General features: G+C 45.1%; 1 long non-coding RNA gene across 1 annotated transcript; it reads right to left on the reverse strand.

The window, feature by feature from the left end:
• On the reverse strand, positions 1-15,523 carry LOC146344377 (uncharacterized). Its single transcript, XR_014792526.1, has 3 exons — positions 15,082-15,523; positions 5,607-5,668; positions 1-1,473 (listed from the first exon to the last, which is right to left on the reverse strand). It is a non-coding gene; the product is annotated as an uncharacterized LOC146344377 (long non-coding RNA).
• Between the last annotated feature and the right edge of the window lie 1,374 nt (positions 15,524-16,897).

Consider the following 16,897-nt stretch of genomic DNA (forward strand, 5'->3'; position numbering starts at 1 on the left):
CTAAGTCCATGGGTCTGGTGGCACGACAGAAAGAGGGAAGTGGAGCAGCAGCAGCAGCAGGAACACAAAGCACCACCCATTTCCTCCCATTTCCTGGGTCCCATTTCCTGAGCTCCCATTTCCTGGGCTTTTATACCCCTGCTCTGGTCAAAGGTGGGGCCCAGGGAGCAATGAGACAATCAGCCTCCAATAGAAAATGGGGTGCACATGGTTAGAGCATTTGCTCACCAATCAGAAACAAGGTGTCCCATCTATCTCCCACAATTTCATGTGTTTGGGGAACGTGTCTGGCACCACTACAAACAGGCTACTTTGAAATGTCCCAACATATGATCCAAAGTCTACCATCTGGGCATGCTATCTTGATTGACGCATTTCTCTTTGGTATATCTTCTTTGGTCATCTTTGGCCATTTTTGGTCATATCTGCCCAAACGCCTCCTCCTAGTTGTTGCTCGTGCTCAGGGCTACACTTCGAGTAGGGACATTCTCTTATCAGCAGGTGTACACCACGAGAAGTCAAAACAGTACTTTTCCTCCTCTCAGTAGGCATCTGAGCATCCTCAGTTCTGCTGTTCATCTCACTTAGACACTCTGCCAGCACGTCATGGCCTTGAGCAAGCTCTGTGAAGCCGCTTGTAAAGACAGCTGCATTTTTACCCCCCTTCTTCAAAGACAGTCCTGAAAAATCTCAGAGTCTCAGTTAGTGAAATAACATCATTTAGTATAGAATCAAACTTCACGGTCTTCTCGCCCAGGGGTCAAGAGTCTGGAATATAAAGCTAGTTACGAGTCTGGGGCTCTTCTTGTAGGCCTCTCCCAGATTAAATCAGCCATCTTTATTCTTTGTTAACCCTTTTCAGTACCAGATTAACAGTCCCCCATTTGATATTCTGATTATCCAGATATTTCAATATCTGATAAGCACGAATGTCACTTCACAGCAAGCCACATTAGCCACTGACGTACCACCATCGACCAGAACAAGAAACAAAAGTTATTTTTACTCTATTATCTACTCTATTTGTATTATCATTGTGTTTGAGCTTAATCAGCTATATGGACTTTGGCAATTTCTTCAATTGCTTTGGTGTGCATGAATAGCTGATTAACCCAGTACAAAACACCCATGGCAACAGCTACAAACAGAATTTGCAAGAGCTCAATTATGATAGGATGGAACATCAGCTGAAGGAAAGATGTGGCTTTAGGTAAATAGCCCATAAAAACATCCCACCAATGACGAACTGTCAATGCTTATCCTTGATTACTTAAGGCTTGCAACTGTCCATTGTTATGCCAGATCTTAATACATTCTGATTGGAGTCTAGATTCCAGTTCTTGCACGGCATCAGTAACCATTTTCTCCATTCTTATCAAATTCTCCAATCCAGTTCAGTTTAATCCAGTATTAATATTCCATGTTGGAAATTCCTCATGATATATCTTTTGGCGACTTTCATAGGCTGAAATCCTGAAAATGTGATCACACACAGTAACTTCAGTAACATTGCATCTACAACTTTCAGTTGGCCCATAATCTGCAGTAGAAATTCCCCAATATACTTCTGGGCACATAGTTACCACACACATGCAACCTTGTCCAATATCATACACACGAGTGTCATTACGGGCTAAATGTTGCCATTCACACACTGCAGAACTATGGTTTGCATTACTTACTAGGGATGGGGGAGAATTTCTTCCTGAAACTTCGGGGGGCCGAGTGCCAACGTGTTCGGCCCCCCGAAGTAGTTTCGGGGAGAAATTCTCCGCACCCCCCCCGGGACAGGACTTACCTTTCCCGAATGTCCCTCCCGGCGGCGGGTCCCGGCGGCGGTTCGTCAGGTGTTCGACAGGGGCAGAGGCGGCAGCCGGTCTTTCGACCAGCTGCCGCCGCCACCATTCCAATAAAAGTAAAAAAAAAACCAACGCCCCCGTGATAGGCTACGTGACGATTAACGTAGCCTATCATGGCTAGATCTGCAAAGTCAGCCGTGATAGGCTACGTAAATCGTCACGTATCACGGGTGATGTTAAAAAAAAAAAAGCGTACGGCTAATGGCGGCCCCCATAGGGAGCCGCCATTCCCGTTCCTTATTTGGTCGCTGTAGTCTACGTAAATCTTTACGTAGACTACAGCGAAAATAAGGGCAACGCAAATAGCGTTTGCGTATGCGTTTTTTTTTTTTAAAGTCACCCATGATAGGCTACGTGACGATTAACGTAGCCTATCATGGCTGACTTTGCAGATCTAGCCGTGATAGGCTACGTTAATCATCACGTAGCCTATCACGGGGGGTTTTTTGTTTTACTTTTTATTTTGCGGCTGGGCGAGGCGAGGCGCCTCTTCCCCGGCCTGAATTTCGGCTGGGCGAGGCGGGAAGCCTCCCCCCGGCCTGAATTTCGGCCGGGCGAGGAGGGAAGCCTCCCCCCCCCGGCCTGAACTTAGGGGGGAGCAGCGAAGCGCCTCCCCCCCACCGCGAAGCAAGCTGCGAGACCAGGTAAGTGGCTTTTGTGCACCCCTACTTACAACCTTCTTCATACCATGTAAGTGTTGGACAAACCCACTGATTCCTTTTCCATTGGTCACAATGTTCTTCTAATCTGACCAACATATTGTTTTTAGTAATCCATTTTGCTACAAAGTGGGGCTCCCACATGGAATTATTTATTTTTATTATTAAATTTATTAATCGCCCATCTGGCTGGTCACCCAGCCACTCTGGGCGATGTACAACATACAATAAAAACAGTTTAAAACAATAAAATTCTACAATAAAAACATTTTCTAAAATACCCTAACCCACCCCAAATGCCTGCCTGAACAACAACGTTTTTAGTGCACGACGGAAGCTCATTAAAGAGGGGGCATGACGGAGTTCCCTAGGGAGGGAGTTCCCCAGAGTGGGGGCCACCACAGAAAAGGCCCTCTCCCTCATCCCCACCAGTCTAGCTGTCCTGGCTGATGGGACAGAGAGAAGGCCATCCGAGGTTGATCTTGTTAAGCAGCCTGTCTGGTGCTGCTGGAGGCGCTCCTTAAGAACCATATAGGGTTTTAAAGGTCAAAACCAACACCTTGAATTTGGCCCGGAAAACAACTGGTAACCAGTGCAACTCCTTAAGCACTGGAGTGATGTGATCTCGCCGGCGGCTGCCTTTAATCAGGCGAGCCGCCGCGTTCTGTACCAGCTGCAGTTTCCGAACCGTCTTCAAGGGTAACCCCACGTAGAGCGCATTACAGTAGTCTAAACGAGAGGAGACCAGGGCATGTACTACCGATGGGAGCAGATGGTCGGGAAGGAAGGGGTGCAGCCGCCGTATCAGATGGAGTTGATACAGCGCTGTCCAGCTCACAACTGACACCTGAGCCTCCATGGACAGCTGGGAGTCCAAAATGACCCCCAGGCTGCGGACCTGGTCTTTCAAGGGTAGCCGTACCCCATTCAACACCAGGTCAACATCCCCCAGCCTCCTCTTGTCTCCCACCAAAAGTACCTCAGTCTTGTCAGGGTTCAGCTTCAGCCTATTCCTCCCCATCCAGCCACTCACCGTCTCCAGACATTTGGACAGGGATTCTACGGCCAACCTTGGTGAAGATTTAAACGAGAGGTAGAGCTGCGTGTCATCTGCATATTGATGACACTGCACCCCAAACCTCCTGATGATAGCCCCCAGCGGCTTCACATAGATGTTAAATAGCATCGGGGAGAGGATGGAACCCTGTGGCACCCCACAAGTAAGTGGCCACGGGTCTGAAACCTCCTCTCCCAGTGCTACCCTCTGGTACCTGCCGGAGAGGAAGGACCGGAACCACCGCAATACGGTGTCCCCAATGCCCAACCCCTCCAGGCGGTCCAGGAGGATACCGTGGTCAACGGTATTGAAAGCCGCTGAGAGGTCGAGGAGAACAAGGAAGGAGCATTCACCCCTATCCAGAGCCCTCCTCATATCATCTACCAAGGCCGTTTCTGTCCCATGCCCAGGCCTGAAATGGGTCTAGATAATCAGTTTCTTCCAAGTGTGCCTTCAACTGCACCGCCACCACCCGCTCAATCACCTTGCCCAAAAATAGCAGATTTGAGACTGGGTGAAAGTTGTTCAAAACTTGAGGATCCAAGGAGGGCTTCTTTAAGAGCGGTCTTATCACTGCCTCCTTGAGGGCTGATGGCATCACTCCCTCCTCAAGGGAGGCGTTCACCACCGCCTTGATCCCCTCACCCAGTCTCTCTCTGCAGCTCACAATGAGCCAAGATGGGCAAGGATCAAGTAAGCAGGTGGTCGGCCATACCGATGAAAGCACCTTGTCCACTTCATCAGGAGGAAGAAGCTGGAACCGATCCCACAAAACCAGTTTGCCACAGGCCGCCTCTTGCTCACTAATTACCTACAATTCTGGGAATTGTTACTGTAGGTAAAACCCATTGTTCTTGGGGTGCTGGTTCAACAGTCGTACGCATTTGCAATGTTCCCCTTAAGTAGTGCTTATCCCAATCAAATGAATCAATGTTGTACCACCCAAGCTTTCTGTTGTTCCATAGCTGTGTATTATCCCAGAACTCCTCAGGAAGTAAACCATTCCCCAAAAGACTTACAGCTTGTTCAACCTTTTGAATTGCATATAATTGTATTGTAGCACACACCAAAGCTATCTCAGTTTCATTCTCCTATCCTAGAACCTGTGACAGTGAAAAATTCATATGCTGTCCCAGCAATTGCCATGCATGTACCCGAACTGTTTTTTCCATTTCATCCTGCAAGATTCCAAAGTTATGTGTTAATGGGGTCTGATACCTTCTGTCAAGGGCTCCTTGGAGGGCTCTCAGTCTAATCCAGTAGCCAAGTCCAGACACAGACAAAGGGATTCTTTTCAAAGCTTTATTCTTCGTTTACAACTTAACAGCTCTACAGGTAGCAACTAGATCTGAGCAGCAGCATCCCTATGCCCTAAGTTAGAACAGTTGGTCCCCGTTTGAAGGGCAATTACTGGCAGACCCCTGAATATAAGGACTAGGGAGAATCCCTCCCCTTTTCCCTTGGATCCTTTGGGCGCAACCGTTCTTTGAGCGCGAACCATTTGGCGCCGCTCTCTGCGTCTGCGCTGCGCATCCCCCCCAGTCTGCTATCTGTGCTGAGTCACTCCCTGGACTGCTTTCTAAACTAGGAATGTGGGTGGGAGGAATCTCCGTCAGCTGTTGGTCCTGGGAAAAAAGGAGCGTGCTCCTCTCCCGAAGGAGCGACTGCTCTTCCTTAGCATCAGAACTACTCTGGGATTCTATGGGCTCAGTGTCCACCCTGACATCTTCTAAGTATCTGTCCCAATTGTGATAATTTGTTAGCTGTAACTTCAATATCATATGAATTTAGGATACCTGCCCCAGTTCCCATACCTCCCAGAATAGTGCCTAATAAATCCTGCTTCCTGGATTTATAGTAATATGTTTATCACCATATTTTGTCCACCATACACATCTAATTGGATCTGATGTCTGCACAGTCATTATAGGACTTGTATTGAGTTGTATTGTGGCTATCTTTCCACTTCCAGGTCATGTCAGTGTGCTTCACCAATATCAAGATAAGCCATGTGTCCTGGTGCTTACATACATCATCCTTTCGTGGTTCCAAAAATGGGGTTACATCATCATAATCATATTCAGGCTCACGATCTGCAGGATCAAGAATATTAATCAAAAGAACACAACACAAAAGCTGCCATACATTCTTTTGCGGGCTCTGGAACTCCATGATTAACACAGGCTCTTTGCGAATAAATTTTTGCATCAAAATTTAGATACCTGCAGCAAAAGACAAGGGAAAAACAGGGGTGGGGGACAACAAAATATGGGTCTTTGCAGACCCCAGTTCTCATACTCACTCTCAGTAGTAAATATTAAATAACCCATTGAAAAATGTCACCCTCATTCACTTCCTCGTCTTCAGGAGCTATCAAGTCCCAAAGCAGGCAATCCATGTCCAGTGTATTCAACATATTTAATGGAAGGGTTTGTCTTGGTCTCTCACCACATTGCTGCTGAACTCTCCATACTTGCAGTAGGTGACTTTCAACTTGTTACAGTGTAATAGCATTTATTCTATCCCCATTCACTCAAATAGTCTCCTTCGGGATTTCTCTATTTGGTTTCAATTATTTTTCTAGGACTTAACTATACTGTTTCATAGCAATGCACCTATGCATCAGATAGACCAAGCTTGCCATGTTCCCTTAGCCATTTGCTAATCAGACTATCTGCATACTCATTTTATACATTTCCTTATTACCCCTACTTGCCTTATAACAATTCAAGTTGTTGACTTCTTCATTCTCTTAATTGTCTTGTTGCTATACCCCCCCCGCCCCATGCTGCTGAGAAAATCTGGCTGACAATCACCTCTACTGCTGGGAAAATGCCACATGGAGTGAACCATAGGCAAAACAGACAATGAGCCATTGCTCTAAAGTCAACAATATATATACATTTCATTTCCGTTAGGAGAACAGGCCCTTTATTTCCTTCAGGGGTCCTTCTAGGAAAGCATCCTCTGCTGACAATGTATCAAGTAACTGCAGTGATGCTGATCCAAAGGCTGTAGAAAGGGGTGTAGTGAAGGCAGAGATTAGTCCCTTGCCCTCTTGTGGAAGGGAAATGATTGAGGCCAAGACACATAAGGGGCCTGTGGCAGGGAAAAAAGGGCCAGGTGTTAGGTCCAAAGCCTCCGCAGCAAAGACACCTACAACAAAGGCTCAGCAATGGCAAAGCTAAAGAATCTGATGCAGTACAATTGCCACTGCCCTTGTTGATCAAAGCTTGTCCTGTGGAGTCAGCTCTGAGAGTGAAGGGGAGGTTGTCGCCCACGTTCCTGGTGCAGGAGTCCCAGAAGACACAAAGACATCCCTGTTGTAGCAGCTAAGACTGCAAAAACAACAAAGACATCTAAGGCTGGAATGAAAGTGAAGCCATCCAAGAAACAGAAACTGGCAGCTGGGGATGCCAGCACAAGAGAACCAACCAAGAAGAAGCTTAAAGTGCAGGGTGACCTAGAGAAGAAGAAGAAGAAGAAGAAGAAAAAGAAGAAGAAGAAGAAATCCAAAAGACAGACAATGAAGAACTATAACACATTGTTGCAGCACGGGTCATGGAAACTCCAGGAATATCAAGTCGAGATTCAACATGTGGCTGGTCGAGAGAATGTGGGTGCTGATGGGCTGTCCAGGAGAGAGTTCCTGTCCTGCAATCAAGTGAAGATCTTCAATCAACCAAGGGTTAAGTATTGTTCTTTTGAACTGAAAATTCAGAACAATACTTTTCCTGACTTGGGGAAAGGGGTGGGGATTGATGGATGGTGGGGTTGTTGTTATTATGTTTTTTCTTTTTTACAGGTGAAATGATGAGTTCAACTGATAGACAGTTTTATTGAAAGGAATCATTTACCACCTTTCCTGTTTAAACCTCCGAAATGAACTTGGGGTGGGGGGTCAAGATATTTCCTTCAGGTTATAATGGGGGGGGGGGAGAGGGAAGTTGTAACATAAGCCTGTTACAATGGTGAGAAAATTTTTGTGAACCCTAATGATAATTATGGAAATTCCATAGTTTTACCATGATAGCCTTTGTGAATTAAAACCAGTCCTTTTCTGAATGTCCAATAGGGTTTATATTAACCAATTCCATGTGTTGTGAAATAAAACGATGTATAAATTAGGCAAACAATGAGTATTTAAGAGTCAGGGTATGTGCAAAAGTAACTGAACCTGTGGTTGCATCAGCTCAATTACAGGGAATAATTAGAATCAGGTGTTTTAAGTAATTAGGGGTGAAATCCTATGGGGATAGGCGGCCGCCTCCGAACTTGGAGGCGACCGCCTATCTATTGCAGGGCAGGAGAAGCGCAGAGGTGATCATCCCCTCCTTGCTTCAGGTGCCCTGCATTTACGGCTAGACAGCTGTTTTCAGCTGTCTAGCCATGGGGCCTCGGAGAATGGGAAGAGGCAGCCAGAGGACACATGTGTCATACTGGCATTTCCACCTTCCCCGCGCCGGTATGCCCCCAGGAACACCCTATTTTTGCTGCTCTGCACTCCTCTTCAGAGTGTGGAGAGTGGGCCTGTTCCACGCTGCCTACGAGGCAGCGCAGGAGGAGTTGGAGGTCAGTTCTCAGGGAACCAACCTTGGAGCCGAACTATCCTATGGCTGTCTAGCTGCTGACTAGCGGCCATAGGATTGCGCCCTAGGTAGATCTTCAGGGATGTGTGGGAGGCCCCACCCTATAAAAGAATCAGAAAGTTTGTGAGTTTGGTCTTCACCATATGGTTGTGTGGAAACATGTCACACCATCAAAAGACATTTCTGAGGACCCCAGAAAAGCAGTTATTGCTGCTCATCAGCCTAGAAAGGGTGATAAAACCATTCCTAAGGATTTGAGGCTCCACCAATTCACTGTCAGAAAGATAGTCTACAAATGGAGATGGTTTAAGACCATAGTCAGTTTACTCAGGAGCGGTGATCCTATCAAAATCTCTCCACGAACAAACCGGCGCATCATCCAGGAAGTAAAAAAGAACACCAGAGTAACATCTAAGCATCTGCAGGCCACTCTCACCTTGTCTAATGTGAATGTTCGTGACTCAACGACCAGAAAAAGATTAAACAAGAATGGGGTTCATGGGAGGATAGCCAGGAGGAAACCACTGCTCTCTCAAAAGAACACTGCTGCCCATCCGCAGTTTGCTAAAAATCGCATAGATGATGCCCAAGACTTCAGGAACAATGTTCTCTGGACAGATGAGTCAAAGGCAGAATTTTTTGGCCTCAATGAAAAACATTATGTTTGGCAAAAAACGAACCCTGAGTTCGAACAAAAGAACCTCATCCCAACCGTCAAGCACGGTGGTGGGAATGTGATGGTTTGGGCCTGCTTTGCTGCCTCAGGACCTGGACAGTTTGCCATCATTGTCACAACCATGAATTCTGCAGTGCTTCAGAAGATTCTAGAGGAGAATGTCAGGCCATCTGTCCATGAGCTGAAGCGGAACTGAAAGTTGGTTATGCAACAAGACAATGATCGTAAACATACAAGCAGATCTACAAAAGAATGGCTGTGGAAGAAGTAATTCCATATTTTAGAATGGCCTAGCCAAAGTCCGGACCCAAACCTCACTGAAATGTTGTGGCCGGACCTGAAGTGAGCTGTTCATGCAAGGAAGCCCTCCAGTGTCACTGAGTTGAAGCAGTTCTGTAAGGAGGAATGGGCCAACATTCCTTAAAACCGATGTGAGAGACTGACCAACAGCTACAGGAAACGTTTACTTGAAGCCATTGCTGCTCCAGCGGAGGCCACCAGGGACTGAATCGAAAGGTTCGCATACTTTTTCACACATGGTTGAATGCTGAATCAGTTGTGGATAAATAAATGTTGAAAAAGCATCATGTTTGTGTGTAATTTGTTTACTCAAGTAATGTAGTGTTCTTTATCTAGGATTATGGAGTTAGATTAAGATCTAACAACATTTTAGGCTGGAAATGTGAGACAATCCTAAGGGGTTCGCAAACTTTTTCTCGCCACTGTATATTAATGTATGTGCTTGCATTGTTAAATGTGACCCAGGTAAGATAGGGTTAATAGAGTGTTAGGGAGGGAATGAAAGGTGGGAGGGGCTTGAGAGGATTCTGTGGTTATAAAAGGAATGAACTGAGAGTTGGAAGTTAGATAGGGCCTTAGGGATTGAGGAAGCTACATCTAGTGAGTGGGGTTTGGGGAATAGGATTTAGAAGTGGTAGGCAGGTATGTTAGGACCAAGCATAGATTAATTAATAATATATATATTTTCTTGTATTAAATAAATGTTTATTTGTTTTATTGTAACTACGAATTCCAACGTTTGTCTTATTGCACTATCATTAGAAAAGATATTCCCTTGTTACTTCATCTGTATTGGGTAGAGGGAATCAGTTAGGCATATTGGATGTCTCTTTAACCCAGAGAGTAAAAGGGGCTGAAACTCCATCAGTGAGGACAACTGATCCAGTGGAGGCAGATGTCCTGAGGTGGTTTTCTTCTCAGTTTCATCTGGTGGAAGCTGGAGAAGGTAGAACCCAGGGCAGAAATGTCACAAGCCTCAACTGACATTTTTTCAGCCTAAAATTAGGTAAAAGTAGGCACCACGTAAAGTTAATATCTGGCTTTGTTAATAAAAGGACTGTCGTGTTTCTCTACAATTCTGCGTTATGGACCTTCTGTGTTTTTCCAAAGAGAAGAGGCAGATTTATTGCAGCCAGCCTTTGTGTTTTCAGAAATGGAGATTGTTGTTGTTCAGTCGTTCAGTCGTGTCCGACTCTTCGTGACCCCATGGACCATAGCACGCCAGGCCTTCCTGTCCTGCGCTCTCTCCCAGAGTGTGCTCAAGTTCATATTCATTGCATCTGTGATGCTATCTAGCCATCTCATCCTCTGCCGTCCCCTTCTCCTTTTGCCTTCACTCTTTCCCAGTATCAGGGTCTTTTCCAGAGAGTTTTCTCTTCGCATTAGGTGGCCAAAATATTTCAGCTTCAGCTTCAGTATCTGTCCTTCCAATGAGCACTCAGGTTTGATTTCCTTTAGGATGGACTGATTTGACCTCCTTGCAGTCCAGGGGACTCGTAAGAGTCTTCTCCGGCACCACAGTTCGAAAGCATCAATTCTTTGGCGCTCAGCCTTCCTTATAGTCCAGCTCTCACAGCCATACATTACTACTGGGAAAACCATAGCTTTGATTAGACGGACCTTTGTCGGCAAGGTGATGTCTCTGCTTCTTACTATGCTGTCTAGGTTTGCCATAGCTTTCCTCCCAAGGAGCAAGCGTCTTAATTAATTAATTAATTTCATGGCTACAGTCACCGTCTGCGGTGATCTTGGAGCCCAAGAAAGTAAAATCTGTCACTGCTTCCATTTCTTCCCCTTCTATATGCCAGGAAGTGATGGGGCCAGATGCCATGATCTTAGTTTTTTTAATGTTGAGTTTCAAACCAGCTTTTGCACTCTCCTCTTTCACCCTCAACAAGAGGCTCTTTAGATCCTCTTCGCTTTCTGCCATTAGGGTGGTATCATCTGCATATCGGAGGTTGTTGATAATTCTCCCAGCAATCTTAATTCCGACCTGTGATTCATCCAACCCGGCGTTTCTCATGATGTACTCTGCATATAAGTTAAATAAGCAGGGTGACAATATGCAGCCTTGTCATACTCCTTTCCCAATTTTGAACCACTCAGTTGTTCCATGTCTGGTTCTTACTGTTGCTTCTTGACCCTTGTACAGGTTTCTCAGGAGACAGGTAAGGTGGTCTGGTACTCCCATCACTTTAAGAATTTGCCACAGTTTGTTGTGATCCACACAATCAAAGGCTTTAGCGTAGTCAATGCAGCAGAAATAGAAGTTTTTCTGGAATTCTGTTGCTTTCTCCATGATCCAGCAAACGTTGGCGATTTGATCTCTAGTTCCTCTGCCTCTTTGAAACCCAGCTTGTACTTCCGGTAGTTCTTGGTTCGCATACTGCTGAAGCCTAGCTTGTAGGATTTTGAGCATAACCTTGCTGGCATGTGAAATGAGCGCAATGGTGCGGTAGTTTGAACACTCTTTGGCGTTGCCCTTCTTTGGAATTGGAATGTAAACTGACCTTTTCCAGTCTTGTGGCCATTGTTGAGTGTTCCAAATTTGTTGGCATATTGAATGCAGCACTTTAACAGCATCATCTTTTAGGATTTTAAATAGCTCAGCTGGAATACTGTCATCTCCACTAGCTTTGTTGTTACTAATGCTTCCTAAGGCCCACTTGACTTCACTCTCGAGGATGTCCGGCTCAAGTTCAGTGACCGCACTATCATGGCTATCAGGGACATTAAGATCTTTCCTGTATAGTTCTTCTGTGTATTCTTTCCACCTCTTCTTAATCTCATCTGCTTCTGTTAGGTCCCTGCCTTCATTGTCCTTTATCATGCCCGTCTTTGCACAAAACGTTCCCTTGAGATCTCCAATTTTCTTGAAGAGATGTCTAGTCTTTCCCATTCTGTTGTTTTCCTCGATTTCTTTGCATTGTTCATTTAAGAAGGCCTTCTTGTCTCTCCTTGCTATTCTCTGGAACTCTGCATTCAGTTGGCTATATCTTCCCCTTTCTCCCTTGCTTTTTGCTTCCCTTCTTTCCTCAGCTACTTGTAAAGCCTCATCAGACAGCCACTTGGCTTTCTTGCATTTCTTTTTCTTTGGGATGGATTTCGTTGCTGCCTCCTGAACAATGTTACGGACCTCCGTCCATAGTTCCTCAGGCACTCTGTCTATCAGGTCTAATCCCTTAAATCTATTTGTCACCTCCACTGTATAGGATATGATTTAGATCATACCTGAATGGGTTAGTGGTTTTCCCTACGTTCTTCAATTTAAGCCGAAATTTTGCAAGAAGCAGCTCATGATCTGAGCCACAGTCAGCTCCAGGTCTTGTTTTTACTGACTGTATAGAGCTTCTCCATCTTTGGCTGCAAAGGACATAATCAATGTGATTTCGATATTGACTATCTGGTGATGTCCATGTGTAGAGTCGCCTCTTGTGCTGTTGGAAAAGAGTGTTTGCTATGATCAGCGTGTTCTCTTGGCAAAACTCTATTAGCCTTTGTCCTGCTTCATTTTGTACACCAAGGCCATGCTTGCCTGTTATCCCGGTGATTTCTTGACTTCCTACTTTAGCATTCCAATCCCCTATGATGAAGAGGACATCTTTTTTTGGTGTTAGTTCTAGAAGGTGTTGTAGGTCTTCATAGAACCGATCAAACTCAGCTTCTTCAGCATCTGTGGTTGGGGCATAGACTTGAATTACTGTGATGTTGAATGGTTTGCCTTGGATTCGTACTGAGATCATTCTATCGTTGTTAAGATTGTACCCCAGTACTGCTTTTCCCACCCTTTTATTGACTATAAGTGCTACTCCATTTCTTCTAAGGGATTCTTGCCCACAGTAGTAGATATAATGGTCACCTGAATTAAATTCGCCCATGCTTGTCCATTTTAGTTCGCTGATTCCCAAGATTTCAATGTTCAATCTTGCCATCTCATGTTTGACCACCTCCAGCTTACCTTGATTCATTTATCTTACATTCCAGGTTCCTAAACAATATTGTTCTTTACAGCATCGGACTTTCTTTTCACCAGCAGACACATCCACAGCTGAGTGTCCTTTCGGCTTTGGCCCAGCTGCTTCACTCTTTCTGGCGCTACTTGGAAATTCCCTCTGCTCTTCCCCAGTAGTATATTGGACACCTTCCGACCTGAGGGGCTCATCTTCCGGCACAAGTAGCCTTGTGATACGTTCCATGGGGTTTTCTTGGCAAGAATACTGGAGTGGGTTGCCATTTCCTTCTCCAGTGGACCACATTTTGTCAGAACTCTCCACCATGACCTGTCCGTCTTGGCTGGCCCTGCACGGCATAGCTTATGGCTTCACTGAGTTACACAAGCCCCTTCGCCACAACAAGGCAGTGATCCATGAAGGGGAAATGGAGATTAGCCATTGCTTTTCCTTCCCAACATGTACTGCTGGGTGTGGTTTGATACCTGCAACACCTACCACTGACTAATTGATTCAGATCTCCATTTGGAGACTGGGACTACCTAAACTGTAAACTTTCTTTCTTATCTGTAAACTGGCGATAAGACCTGGCTAAATATTTGGACTGTTTCTTTCCCCAGAAAGGATTTCTTGCAGGATCTGCTTTGTTTTTCACTAGAATCCTCAGATGCATCAATTGGAATCTGATGAAGACATAGAATTAAATAATTCTGAGCCCAGGAACTTGTTTTGAGCATACAAAAATCCACTCCTGGATGCTCCAAGCTTTCATCATAAGAACGTAAGAAGAGCCCTGCTGGTGCACATAGGCTCAGTGCCTCTGGTACTGGAGGGAGCACACAGTCATCAGGACCTGCAGCCATTGATAGCCTTTTCCTCTAGGAATTTGTCCAACCCCCCCCTTTAAAGCCATCCAAATTGATCCTGCGGTAGCGAATTCCATAGTTTAACTGTGTGCTGTGTGAAGTACTTCCTTTTATCTGTCCTCAATCTCCCACCAATCAGCTTCATAGGATGACCCTGGGCTCTAGTATTTTGAGAGGAGAAAAATGTTTCCTTATCCACATTCTCCACACCATGCATAATTCTGTCGACCTCCATTACGTCTCCCCTTACCCTCCTTTTTCCAAGCTAAACAATCCCAGCTGTTGTAACCTTCTCTCATAGGGGAGATGCTCCAGCTCCTTGATCATTTTAGTTGCCATTTTCTGCACTTTTTCCAGCTCTACAGGATCTTTTTTTAGGTGTGGTGACCAGAACTGGACACACTATTCCAAGTGTGGTTGCACCATAGATTTGTATAAGGGCAGTATGATATTGGCAGTTTTATTTTCAATTCCTTTTCTAATTATGCCTAACATGGAGTTTGCCTTTTTTACAGCAGCCACACACCGGGTTGAAATTTTCATTGAGCTGTCCACCGCAACCCCAAGATCTCTTTCCTGGTTGGTCACCGCTAGCTCAGATCCCATCAGGCTATACTTGAAGTTGGGATTTTTTGCCCCAACGTGCATCACTTTACACTTGCTTACATTGAACCGCATTTGCCATTTAGATGCCAGTTCTCCCAGTTTGGAGAGATCCTTTTGGAACTCTTCACAATCCCTTTTTGTTTTAACCACCCTAAATAATTTGGTGTCATCAGCAAACTTGGCCACTTCACTGCTGACTCATAATTCCAGATCATTTATGAACAGGTTGAAAAGCATTGTTCCTAATACAGATCCCTGTGGGACCCCACTATTTACTTCCCTCCATTGGGAGAATTTACCATGTATTCCTACTCTCTGCTTTCTTTTCTTTAACCAGTTACAGATCCATAAGAGGCCCTGTCGTCTTATTCCATGTGCTACATTTGCTCAGGAGTCTTTGGTGAGAGACTTTGTCAAAAGCCTTTTGGAAGTCCATGTAAACAATGTCTACTGGATCACCCGTCTACATGTTTATTGACACTTCAAAGAACTCTAAAAGGTTAGCGAGACAGGACTTACCTTTGCGGAAGCTGTGTTGTTTCTTTTTCAGCAGGGCTTGTGCTTCTATATGCGTACTAATTTTATCTTTAATAATGTCTTCCACCAATTGACCCAGAACAGACGGTACGTTAACGGCCTGTAATTTCACAGATCCCCCCTGGATCCCTGTTGGGAAATTGGTGTTACATTGGCCATCTTCCAGTCCTCTGGTATAGAGGCTGATCTTAGGGACATGTTGCATATTTTGGTTGGCATCATTTCAGCAGTGCAATTTGGAGTAGGGGGGCGGGATTCATTTTGCTGGTGCTATTGCTAAACAATTGGTTGTCAGGAATCCTTGCCAATCTACTGCAAAATGCCCAAAGATCTACCCCATCTTCTGTCCACTCCTATTCTGGAGAACCTGAAAGCTTGCCCAATGTTGTGGAATTTTGGTTGGTCCTAATAAATGTATTGCCCGATTGTGAATTTTATGTATGGTTGCACATTTTTTAAAAAAAGGCCTGACAGCATCAAAGACCCGCCATTTCTGATAGATCTGGTGACTGAGCTGTGACAAGGCCTAGGCACTTGGTCTATCAAGATAGGTAGACCTGCCCTTTGATAAATGTCTATACATCTGTTGTTTCTCAACAGGTAGATCTGGTGTTCTGACAATGCATTTCCACCTTCAGCTGAAATCCTCAATTCTTTCCCTGGCTCCCTTAACCCCTGTAATAACGCTTGGACCAAGTGCCATTACAAGCATCAAGGCCATGGTTAATATGGGGGATGTGAGCTGCTCAGCTTACAGTCTACTTCTAATCTCTGCTCTGCAGACAACACACAATAGATTTAGGCACCTTACTACAATACATGAGAAAGCATTAACTTCTGAGGAGCTGCATGGCACACTGCCTCACCTACAAGGCCTGCACAGAAAGAGAGAGAGGGAAGTTCCACTCCAGGCTCATTGCAAGAAGTGAAACTTGCACATTCTCTTCCGGGGAGGGCAACTTGTGGCCCTCCAGGTGTTTTGGCCTACAACTCCCATCAGCCTTAGCCTGCACAGTCAATGGCGAGGAACATGGGAGTTGTAAGCCAAACATCTGGAGAATTACAAGTTGCCCACTCCTGAATTAAACTTCTACACCCACCCACCCACCCATCCTAACAACCACCTCTAGACCTTAATAAATTGCACTGTTGCTACAATCAATTTCACAGCCTCCCACCACTGCATTTCTCTAAAACAACCAACACACCAGTAGACTGCTCCCCCACCCCCACCCCAGTAAAATGGAATGAGAATAAGAAGACTAGTCTATTTTGCAAGACTGGCATAACCCACACTTTCTCAGACACAGCCATGACTCCTTGCAATGTAGATATAATGATGAACTTTATTCAAATACATTCTAATTTCTTTAAATGTTTACAAACTCAGGAGAAAGTATTAATAAGACCTGAGTTAGAAAAAACATGAACTCATGTCTTTGCTCCTATCTTTTATTTTTGTGTAGACATAGTCCAATCTGACCTACACTAAAATCCTGGATTTCCGAATTGATTTTTTGAGGCAGCAATCACTTACACCAGGGTAGACCCCTCAAAGGGTTTTTAAAATGAACCAGGAATTTCCTTCTCCAGACAATGTGTCAAACATTGGTATGACTTCATTCGTTGGGCCTGTTCACACATCACGATAAGCCACCCTGAAAATAAGCTGCAGTGGGTTGTTCAGTCACTAACCCAGGTTACTTCTGACAGACGATCAGACACTGTGTGGCTTGCTGTGGCTTGTCCTCCCATCTGCTCCTGGCACATATCCCATGGAACTTTGTGGCACAACCTC

Source organism: Heloderma suspectum, chromosome 5 (assembly GCF_057233095.1).
Source record: "Heloderma suspectum isolate Gila_16-S chromosome 5, 16-S_ref, whole genome shotgun sequence".
Taxonomy (NCBI): Eukaryota; Metazoa; Chordata; class Lepidosauria; order Squamata; family Helodermatidae; genus Heloderma; species Heloderma suspectum.